The sequence below is a fragment of the Pteropus medius genome, unplaced genomic scaffold (assembly GCF_902729225.1).
Source record: "Pteropus medius unplaced genomic scaffold, Ma_sr-lr_union100, whole genome shotgun sequence".
Classification (NCBI taxonomy): Eukaryota; Metazoa; Chordata; class Mammalia; order Chiroptera; family Pteropodidae; genus Pteropus; species Pteropus medius.
In genome coordinates this window covers 17526598-17537599 of record NW_024345601.1, presented here as the reverse complement: position 1 = coordinate 17537599, position 11002 = coordinate 17526598, and the positions used below count along the sequence as shown (strand labels likewise).

The 11002-nt window shown below is 38.0% G+C and overlaps 1 pseudogene; it reads left to right on the top strand.

Moving 5' to 3' along the window:
- Positions 1–1244: 1244 nt before the first annotated feature.
- On the top strand, positions 1245–1999 carry LOC120611951 (thioredoxin-dependent peroxide reductase, mitochondrial-like; annotated as a pseudogene).
- Positions 2000–11002: the final 9003 nt, after the last annotated feature.

The following is an 11002-nucleotide window of genomic DNA, read 5'->3' as shown; positions in this document are numbered from 1 at the left end:
ACCTCAATCATAGTTCCTGGAACCAGTTTCTCCTGCTTCTACCCTATTGGGAGTCTTTTGTACGAGAAAACTGAAAATGTTCAGCTGCACACAAATTGCTTTATTTAGCAGACAATCTCAAAAAAAAACGAAAAACAAAAACATGTTCTCTTGTGATTTGAGGCTTGATTATCTAATTTTCTCTTTGTGGTGCTTCTCCACCAGCAACCACCTGCTAAATGGCCGGAACAGACATGACGACTCCGTTAACGGTCCTTGGCGCTCTAGTCTTCTCACTCTTCATGCCTCCCTGTGAGCTTCAATCCACTCCCAAAGCTCCAGCAGAAGGACCCACACTCATTCTCTAGCTCTGACCTTTCCTTCGAACTTTAAACTCGTTTCTAACTGCCCAAGGTGTATCTCTGCCTTGATGTGGCACAGGCACTTCAAACTCTGCAAGTGTAAAACAAAATCCATTGCTTCCCACCCCATGACCCCAGATCGGTCTCTCTTTTATAACCTATCTAACCTATCCAGGTTAATAGTGTCACCAGGCATTCAGACACCTTAGCTGAACCCTCAGAAGCATCCCTGACTCTTCTACTTCACCCACCACATCCAGCTGATCATTAGTTTCTCCTGTGTACCATTCACATAGCTCTGGAATCTGTTTGCTGTACTCTATCCCCTCCCTCTTCATCTGCTCTAAGTTCAGTCTCAGTCAACTTTTGCCTGGACTATTATAACAATCTTCTAATGAGATAATAAACTTATTTTCCCTACCTTCTTCAAATTCAATACACTCTTGCTGAAAACCACTTCCATGGCTATCGACTATCTAAAAACTAAATTCCAAATTCTTTAACATAGAAAAAAAATAGATGATTTCAAATTTACTTACTTTAAATTTAGATATACAGACTCTATATGTGCCACCTTGAAACTTTAACCTGTTAGTAATAGATCTGTTCTCAAAAGCTGAACGTGGCTAAGCCCTCATTCACAAAGAGGACTATGCATTGTGGTTGAGAGAAAGGGCACTAAAGGTAGATGGAACTGGATGAAGTCCTGACTCTACCATGAACCACCGTTGTAATCTATTCCCTTATCTGTAAAATGGGGCTGATAATAGTACATAAAGCTTCAGGTTACTGTGGGGATTATATATATATGTGCAATGCGCCTAACACCTAGAGTTATCGATAAAGGATAAGTACTGCCTCCTCTGCTCTTGGTCCTCTCAGTGGCTCCTGAGTGCACTGAGGATGGCACCTATGGCGGCAAGGTTGCTCTTGGCTTCAGTTGCCTGACGTGTGAGTGCCATTCCTTGGGGCATCTGCCTCTGCAGCCTTTAAGCCTGCTGCTTCTTGAAGAACATGCTTGACCAATGTATTGTGGTCTGGTTCCAGTCAAGCAAAATTTGCCTTTAGCCCCAGTTCCTCATACCATGTTCTTGCTGGTGCCCTATTTTAAGGATACAGCCATTGTCAATCAAGAGTTCGAATAACTAAGCCTTGATGACTTTAAGGGGAAATATTTGGTGCTCTTCTTCTATCCTTTAGCTTTTACCTCTGTTTCTCCTACAGAAATTATTGCTTTTAGTGACAAAGCCAATGAATTTCCTGATGTGAACTGTGAAGTTGTTGCAGTTTCAGTGGACTCCCTCTTCAGTCACCTTGCCTAGATAAACATACCGAGGAAGAATGGTGGTTTGGGCCACATAGCATCACACTCTTGTCAGATTTGACTAAACAGAATTCCCAAGACTACCTGTGTGCTTTTAGGTCCTGGTCTTGCACTAAGAGGTCTCTTCATAATTGACCCCAAAGAAATCATCAAGCATTTGAGTATCAATGATCTCCCCATGGACAAAAGCGTGGAAGAGCCCCTCCTCCTGACGAAAGCATTCCAGTCTGTGGAAGTCCATGGAAAAGTCTGCCCAGCAAACTGGCCACCAGATTCTCTTACAATCAAGGCACATCCAACTGTTTCCAAATACTTTGAGAAGATAAACCGGTAGATCATCCCATGTGCACCTGCCACTTCTCAAAAGAACCAGTTGGAACTCACTTTTAGTCTTTCAAAGATGATTATGTATAGGAGGCAAAAATCAATTATGCTTGCATTTATAAATATTACTCTAAATGTTTTGTTTTTCTAACATTGGCTAAGGCTTTTTAAACAGTTACTAACATGAGTCTTTTCTTGATGGCTAACTAGTGTATAGAATGCTTAGTTCACTTATGTCTTTGATTGCACCTTCAATGGGAAATATGTTTCTTAGCCTTATTTGAACCTTCATATATACCAGAGTATCACTAGTATCAAAAGCCTCTGATCAAGGGCCCTGAAAGTTTCTCCTTGAATTTCTTTGTATTATGCTGAAATTTTTTTAAGGTAACAAAGATCATAGTTTTAAGTTATTAGCATCTGCAGTTTAATTTAACTCTTGGAGTGAATGTATATGTGATTGAAACAAATGTGAATCGTATTTTAAAAAAACACAGTAACTTAACTAATCATGCATGTTCCTCATAACTGAAATTTACAGTTTATATAGTTATTTTTCTTATTTTATTTGTTAGCTGACTTAGTGTGTACATACATTTCTAGATATTGACTGAGTATAATTGTAAAAGATATTTATTGAATCCAGGAATTGCATTTTGAAATTACTGTAATTATATTCTTTTCTGAAATGTTCAATATAAAGTATATAATAAAAACATTTTAAAATTAAAAAGGGCAGATAATATTATTAATATCATTATTAATAATATAATAGTTCTTTAAATATTTTAGGATAAATATGATAGACCACTCATTATCTCGTTCAGTTCAAACATTCCCACTTCTTACAGTTTCAAAATCACATTCTTTTGAGGATGGTTCTCCATCCTGGTTAATTCCAGTGGATTATTAAGAAATTAACTTTATGTCATGACTTTACCATAAGCTTAAAAGGAACTCATCCTTCCTAATAAGTTAAAGGTAATTAATAAACATAAAGTCTCTTTTTCCAAAGGTGTTTTCTTTTTTAATCATTACTACTCTAAAGAATTAAACTCCTCTTTACTTTAGTGTATGCTTTTGCTCCCTAACTGGGGCTTTCCAGGAAATTTTAGAGTGACTGTCTCAGACCACGAATTAGTCTGTCCTTTCTAAAAATGCACTTTCCAGGTTTTGGTCAGAGATTATTGGCAGGAAATGAGGGAAAGGTTTACTCTTCCTTTCTGTGGCTTCCTAGAGCCGTGCTATCAATCTAACACTTTTCACTAGCTCTGAATCTACAGTCATTTTAATAAGAAAAAGAAAACAGTTGGTAGAGCAGCAAATTGGTCTTCTCTTGCTATGAAAATGAAAACAGAGAGCAAACACCGTATACTATTAGAGAAAGATAAGTACTCTCAAGAAGTCAAGATATTGTTAGAAATGTCTTCAAAATGTAAACAAATAATAAAATTCGGCAGTGAGCCAATGATAGCCAAGCAGAATATATGTATTTGTTTCTTATGTGAATTAAGTGAGAAAGAGCTCTTAAGTATAAATCCCTCACTCCTAATGTTGACCCATCACTTACTAGCCCTGCAACTTTGGGCAAGATAACTTTATCTCCCTAGACCTCCATTTACTGAAATATAAAATGAGGAAAGGGAAATAAGAACATATTGTTTTGAAATGAGGATCAAGTCAAGATAATTCAGATCAACTCAAGATAATTTATATCATGTGCCTAACACAGCATCTAGCACACACCAAGCACTCAACAACCATAGGCAACATGTGATTATGGCTGGATAATAAATAAAACTGCTATTAATCTCACTTCATTGTTGCCTAGAGATCCAATACAGTGACTCTGAGTGAAAAATTCAGCCAACAACTTAAAATTTTACCTCTTCATCCATTTGTTTTCAATCTACATAAAATCAAGTACTAGTAGGCTTTTTCCCACTGAAACGACCACCTGTTCTATCACCACGTAGAAGTGCCCTGAGTATTTCCTTTGACACACTGTACTTTCTTATCCCATAAACTTAGCTGCTTTATAGAGACCTGTGAATTCTAAAGAAATTTTATTCATAAAGTTCTATGAAAGGTCAGGGAGTAGCATATGATTAAGAAAAAATAAATCAAAAATCGTGCTTAAGAGTGTTCTCTAAAGTAAACCATTTTCCATTCTAGCAAGTGTTGATAATGAAAAGAAAGACTTTTTAAGAACCCTACCAGGCAAAAAGGTCACTTTAATTAGGTGTTAAATACAGAAACGTGAATAACTAAATCAAGTTATATCCCTGTCAACTTGGAAAATATTATTATATTTATATTGCAACCAGAAGGGATGTACACAGTAAGCTTTGAGAGAAGAGTGGGAAACTGCAGGGCAATTATCCAAAGTCTCAGAATTCCTTGGATTGTATGGTGATTAGATTAGCCACTATTGTGTTAGGTAGGAGTCAGATGCAGAGGCATGCTGTCCATCCCCCCTTGCTATAATGGGATTCAAGTGGCATTAATTAGGTGGCAAATACAGAATCATGATTAACTAAATGAAGTCAATACAAAATGCTAAGATGTATGTTTAATGAGTTTTTTTTTCCAGTATTAATCTCGATAAGTAAATAAACTACATTGTCTTAATTCAAGTATATGTAAAATTTATGTTCTTTTCATTGATCAAAGTACATTCATAGACAGTAACTTAGCATCCTTTAATGAAAAGGCCAGTGCAGAGCAAAATGTTGATAATATTTGCTAACATTTATTAATTTCCTGATATGTACATGCGTATAGTTCTAAGCACTTCATGGATATTTAATCACTTAATTCTCTCAACAACTCTATGAATAATGTAAATACTATTATCATCCCCAATTTATAGAGGAGAAAACTGAGGCACAGAAAAATTAATTAAGTAAATTATCTGTGGCCACTCATTCAGTAAATTGGTGAGCCAGAACCTCAATGGAAGCATTCTAATCCAGAACTTTAATAATACCCTCTGCACCAGTGGTTCGAACCCAGGGGTGATTTTAACCCTGGGAGTATATTTGGCAATGTCTGAAGATATACAATTCTGATGGGCATGACTAAAAAGGGTGAACACTACTAGCATCTAGTGGGTAGAGACCAGGGAGATAGCTGAACATTCTATAATGCATAGAACAGCCTCCCAAAATGAAGAATTATCTGGCCCAACCTGTCAATAGAGTGGAGGCTGAAAAACCCTGCTCTGTGTTATACTGCCTCAGGAGGTGGTTACACTCTTGCTAGGAAAAATGTGGTCCACAGACCATCAGCATTGCATCACCTAGGAGCTTGCTAGAAAAGCCCACCCCTTATCTACCAAATTAGAACCTGCATTTTAATAATATCCTTAGGTGATTCCTCTGCATGTTGAAGTTTGAGAGGCAGTGAGTTATACTTTTAGCTCCATCATGCTGTTATAGGCCTCAGATAGGACGAATACACTTTGTGCCATGCATGCAACAGTCTAGTCTGCAGGCACAGGCACAGAGAAAAATGTTAGGAGGGTGCAAGAAGGATGGACAGATGAATCAGGAATGTAATATTAATGGCTGGAATTTTCATTGGCAGATGGTTACCTGAATTAGCAGAAACATTAAGAAAGCAAATACAATCTGGGTCTACGAAAGAGGGACAAAAATAACACTCAAAATTCGACTCTATCCTCAGGACTAAGAGTGGAAGACACAGGCAGATGGCCAGGAGCCAGGTAAATACAAGCATGGATTAGAGGTGAAAGGTGCTAACACAACTGAGAAGTGTCTGGGGTTGGGGTGGGGGGAGGCAGGATGACTGGCACAAATACACAAGCCAGCCAGGACAACGAAACTCCTTGCAGCTTTGTGGACTGGGGAATCACCTGGTTTAAAGGCACAAATACAGAGAAAGGCCATCTACCTGATAAGATTTGTATGTATTTCCACAAAATGAAAAAAACACCACCCAAAACTACAAAACTCCAACAATAACGTGTCATCCTTTTAAGAAATGACTCCATCCTTTTAAGAAATACAGGCGCAGCAGCTAATGAAGAGGAGACACAGGTAGAATGCCTGCTCCCAGTGGCCCTCAGTTGACCACAAAGTGCGTTAGAGCCAACACTGATGCATAAACCATTATACAATTTCACATTTGGAGATTTAAGACAACACTTTCATCAAAACACATTTCCTCCACCCAAGCTTCACAAAGCAATAAGCAAAACAACAATCTCTTGTGAGCTTTACCAAATGTTAACTGGGAAAACCTACTGTTTTTAATTGTGCTTAAATAAATGCAGACCAGGGTCTGTGAGTGCAAATAAAGTGGTTTCTTTCCCTGTCTCTGCCTCCAGTTCAGCTTTGCATTGATGGTGGGCATTCCCAAAGGCAAAGGTGAGGTTATAGCAAGATTGAGGCAAAATCCTGGGAACCCAATCACTGTAAAAACCATTTCACAGTAAATTAATCATCTAAAAATGCTATTGTTGTGGTTATCCAAATTATTTCCCTTCTCATCATTCTCTATTGTTAAATCACCACTCTAACTGTTGCATTAAAATCACAGGATTTGGGTATGGACTGGATCTTAAAATATTTTCTAGCACAATGGTTTCCAAATGTGCGGGTCCTCTGACTTGGGGAGAGAGGGCTATGTGAGAATCAACACAGAGCCTTTTAAAAATGCATATTCCCTAGGTTCCCTGGGAATTCTAATTCAGCAGGGGTCAAGTAGGTCCAAAGAATTTGTGCTTTTAACAAACACAGATTACTGTGATGCTCAGCAGGTTTGGCAAACACTATCAACTTCAACTCTCCCATTTACAAGTCAGGAAAATGAGAACCAGACAGTTAATTCATTATGATGCCAGAGCTAGCAGCCTCATCTCCGAACTTAATTTATTTTGATGACCTACTCCTACTATTTTTTTTTTATTCAATCAACAACACTGCATAATAGTAAAACACGGTGTTCCAAGTATGAGCCACTAAATGCAGGATTTGGAGGATCTCCTCTACTTTTTTCCATTTCCCATTCCTGCTCGTTTTAATCCATTAAAAAAAAAAAAAGGAAACAAATATTCCTAAACAGCAGTCTCCTGGCCTTCACAGAGGAGATAGAAATACTTTTAAAGCAACAGTCTGCAAATTAGCTGTGTAATCAATGATATTCCATGTCTGTATCTTCTCCCTTTAATCTCTTACAGCATTATTGTTCTAGAGATTGCAGGGAATCTTCAGTTACACCCCTAAAAGAAAAATCACATACTTATAACTCAGGAACATCTATGTGTCAGCCTCAGTGGTCCTACTGACTGCTCCACATTGACTACTGTAATTGCCCTTTTTAAGAGGAAGTTATGTTGAAGAACACACCCACTGTTTTTAATTTCACTCACTGCACTCTTCATTTTTTAAGAAATGACTCATCTAAATTACTCACAAAACAAATAGCATTAAGAAAGAAAAAGTGCAACCATTAAGCTAGTGGTATTGTTTTGTTGTTTTTGAGGTACAGGAATACCAAAAAAAATCAAAGAAGTTAATTATTTATCTTTAGATTAAGGCCCACTCCTGTTTGTAAAAATATATCAAAATTCTGGCTGAGTTCATTTACCTTGCAATTCTGTTCTGGGATGCCGGCGTATCATCACTATGTCTTTTTTTCTTTTTTCAGACATTAAAATTGAAAGAAGAGCAAGTAATCCTAAGAGCCACAGTTTTCCTATACAGTGTGCCTGCTCTTTAGTCCCAAAAACTTATACTTTTTTTTGGTATCTTAATAGCCACATTATTTTCCTTGGTATTATCAATTTAATAAAAATGTTTTCATAAAAGATCCCAAATCTTACTATATTTTGTCCCCTCAGTCTATCCAAATCCTACAAGCTTTAGGACCCATACAGTATCCTGCCACGTGTGGGAAGTACTCCGGAATGATCCAGCTTACACTATTCCTACACATCTAGCATCACATACAGTATAGGCCCTTGTTGCTCAAAGTGTAGCCTTCACACCAGCAGCATCAGCATCAGCATCAGCACCACCTGGAAACTTGTTAGGAATGCTGATCTTGGCCCCACTCTAGACCTACTGTATCAGACTCTACATTTTAGTAAGATCTGGAAGTGATCCGTATATCCATTCAAGGTTGACTAGCACTGCTCTATGTCATATAAGACTTCGTTAGGGTTTGCTTCGAATCTCTTGTCTACTCCAACTCATTTCTTATACCTTATGGGAGCAACCTTTGTGTTCTCTCGGTATTCGGTACCATGAGAAGTCTATGGTGGAGTTTAAGATAATACCTGTGTAGCAGACACTGTTGATTGCCTGTGCAACAGCTACTTCTCACTTTAAATCTTGCTAACAGTACCTAGACTTCAATCAGGTAGGCCTCAAAGGAAGTGGACCCCAGCCCCACCTCTAGCCCCCAGGCTGAGGAGACAAATTACAATTGGTTTATACTCATCATAATTCCACTTCTCTTCCCAGAGACTACAGAGCAGGGAGTATGGGCATAGGACACAACTGTAACTGAGTCACTAATGAGGGTGGTATCTGGCTCCTGGAAAGGTTCCTGAACAATTGCAGTGAATATAAAAACTAAAAAGCCCCTTTTTCTGCTCTGACATTTCTCAGATATGATCCCTAAAACTAGAGGAATCATCTTGCAAAGGGAGTTAGCCCAGGGAGAATATTCAGAATGATCAAGTGGTTGGAAAGATGGAAGAATCTGGATCTCTGCATGCATCACCCACTCACTGAATTCACCAATCTTGGACCTGCTTTACCTCCAGATTTCTTATAATGTGACATGTAAATCATCTTATTAAGCTATTTTCATGCAGGATGGGGAATCAAGCCGTCAGGTGAGAGAGGGTCCCTGACTCTATGCAGGAAAGAATTCAAGCGCTAGCCAGAGTTAAAGACATAAGGAAAGTTTGTTAGAGAAGGAATGATGTCCTACAGACAGGCATGGTCTCCTCTCTGAATCAGAGAATAAGACCCTGAGTGTTTGAGGAATTGGATCTATATCTGTTTTCCTCTCAGGGTATGGGTATACAGCATTAAAGGCACAGGGAAGGAGCTGTTAGTAATCTCAGCAGGAATCTTGCTATAGGTTTCCTGTGGTCTGGCCATATGCAGATCAGCCAGGTTTCCATGTCTAGAAGCATGTAACGAGCTCTTAATACAATCTGGTTTAGTATTTAATCAATTTGTGTGGTACTCATGCCTCTTTCCTACATTAATTTGAGTTGGGTTTTCACTATCTGAAACACAAAGTATTCTAACTGATAAAACTGATGACTGAAATAGCAACCAATAATTGTCCACTCACCCTTAACATATATTATCTCATGTAATTATTATGTCAGTTCTATGAGGAAGGCACTGTTTCCCATTTTACTGATGGGGAAACTGAAGCTCAAGGAGATTGAATAACATTTCCTAGATTTAGGATTTGAACCCAGATCTGCCGGATCCCTTAGCTCAGGCATCTTTTTTCATTCTCCTTGAATGGTCTGACTGATTAAGCTATGATAATTTACTTACGCTATTTTCTTGGGTCTTAACAAGTGTTGATTTGGGGGAGGATTACGCTCCAGCACAGGATGGAGAGGAGAGCCTTTTATAGGTTTTGTTGAGAATGGTTTATTAGTTGCTTTACTGATGAGATTGCACGAACAGATGTGTGGGTTATTTAAAATGGCAACAGTCTCATCCTACTAAACTCTATCCCCAAAGAATCCTGCGGCCTGCCAAGCAGGCTCAGGATGAACAACAAAGCTCCCAGTTTGTGGAACCATTCACCAGAAAGAGATGTTGTATTATAAAATTAATGAATCTTTCCAAGAGGTTGATAACAATAAACTGATCTCCAATTCCTGACACGTACACATGGGTCTAAAGGGATATGAAACCTCCACAAGTAGTGCCAGAGGAAAACATAATACTGTACTTCTTTGAATCTACTAGTTCACTCTAAAAGTATATGGCTCAGCTTTCAAATTCGCCCAATTTAAGAGAACATATGCATTCGTTGTGCAGATGTTTTGTCTGAAAGAGGAGATAAGGATTATCCAAATAAATGGAATTCTCCAAAAACACCACCTAAATATTTCATTTGCTATCCCCACGTGATTGACTGGTAGAGACATAGCCCTTGAAATGAGGTCAAAAATTTACTGAGGCTGTACTTCAAAATCATAGGAGATGAAAGGCTTTTTGACCAATCTTAAGCACCCAAAGGAGTATCATTTTTAGTCTTAAAAATGTCATTTCCCAGGTGTATAAAGATATATAACAAGCAGCAATGTTTCTGAAATAAAAGGAGAGCACAAGCTTAGACACAACTAGCAACATTAAAGGAAAGAAGCTGGCGGTCCTCACACAAAATAGATGTCTTGGGGGCACCGGCCTTCCGCTCTGTGTGCAGGCTATGCTTAGAAGGTCACCCTATGTAGACAGATGCTAAACGTAGCTCCTAATTAGGTCATTTAGTCAATACAGTGGAAAATTCATTCCCAATGGTTATGTAATGCATGTAAACAATGTTTGTCTTTTTTCACTTCGACCTTAAAAATCTTTCAAGTCTGTTGTTTAACTGAAATTGTTATTTTAGTTAAAAGAGATGAAATAACAATTCTGTGCCAACACAGGCATTACTGATTAACTCTGCAAATGGCATTAATTCACCCGGTATTTTTTTTTGTTTTTTTTTTAGAAAACATTTCACTTTAGTTTCTTAAAATAAGGACTGTGACTCATTATTGCGAAGATCAGAAAACTGTTTCTCATTCTCAAGTCAACAGAACAACAATGAAAAAGACATCTCAGTATTTCGTCTTCTGAATTTCTGAGTTTTGCACAGACATTCTAGTAATTTGGAGAAGACAAAAGATGTCTGGTAATAGAGGAAAACGAACCATCCCAATGGCTAAACTTGAGCATGTTCCATCAGTTTGTCATAATACGACTACAGATTTTTAATTTTTCTTCCCAATTAAGAATTA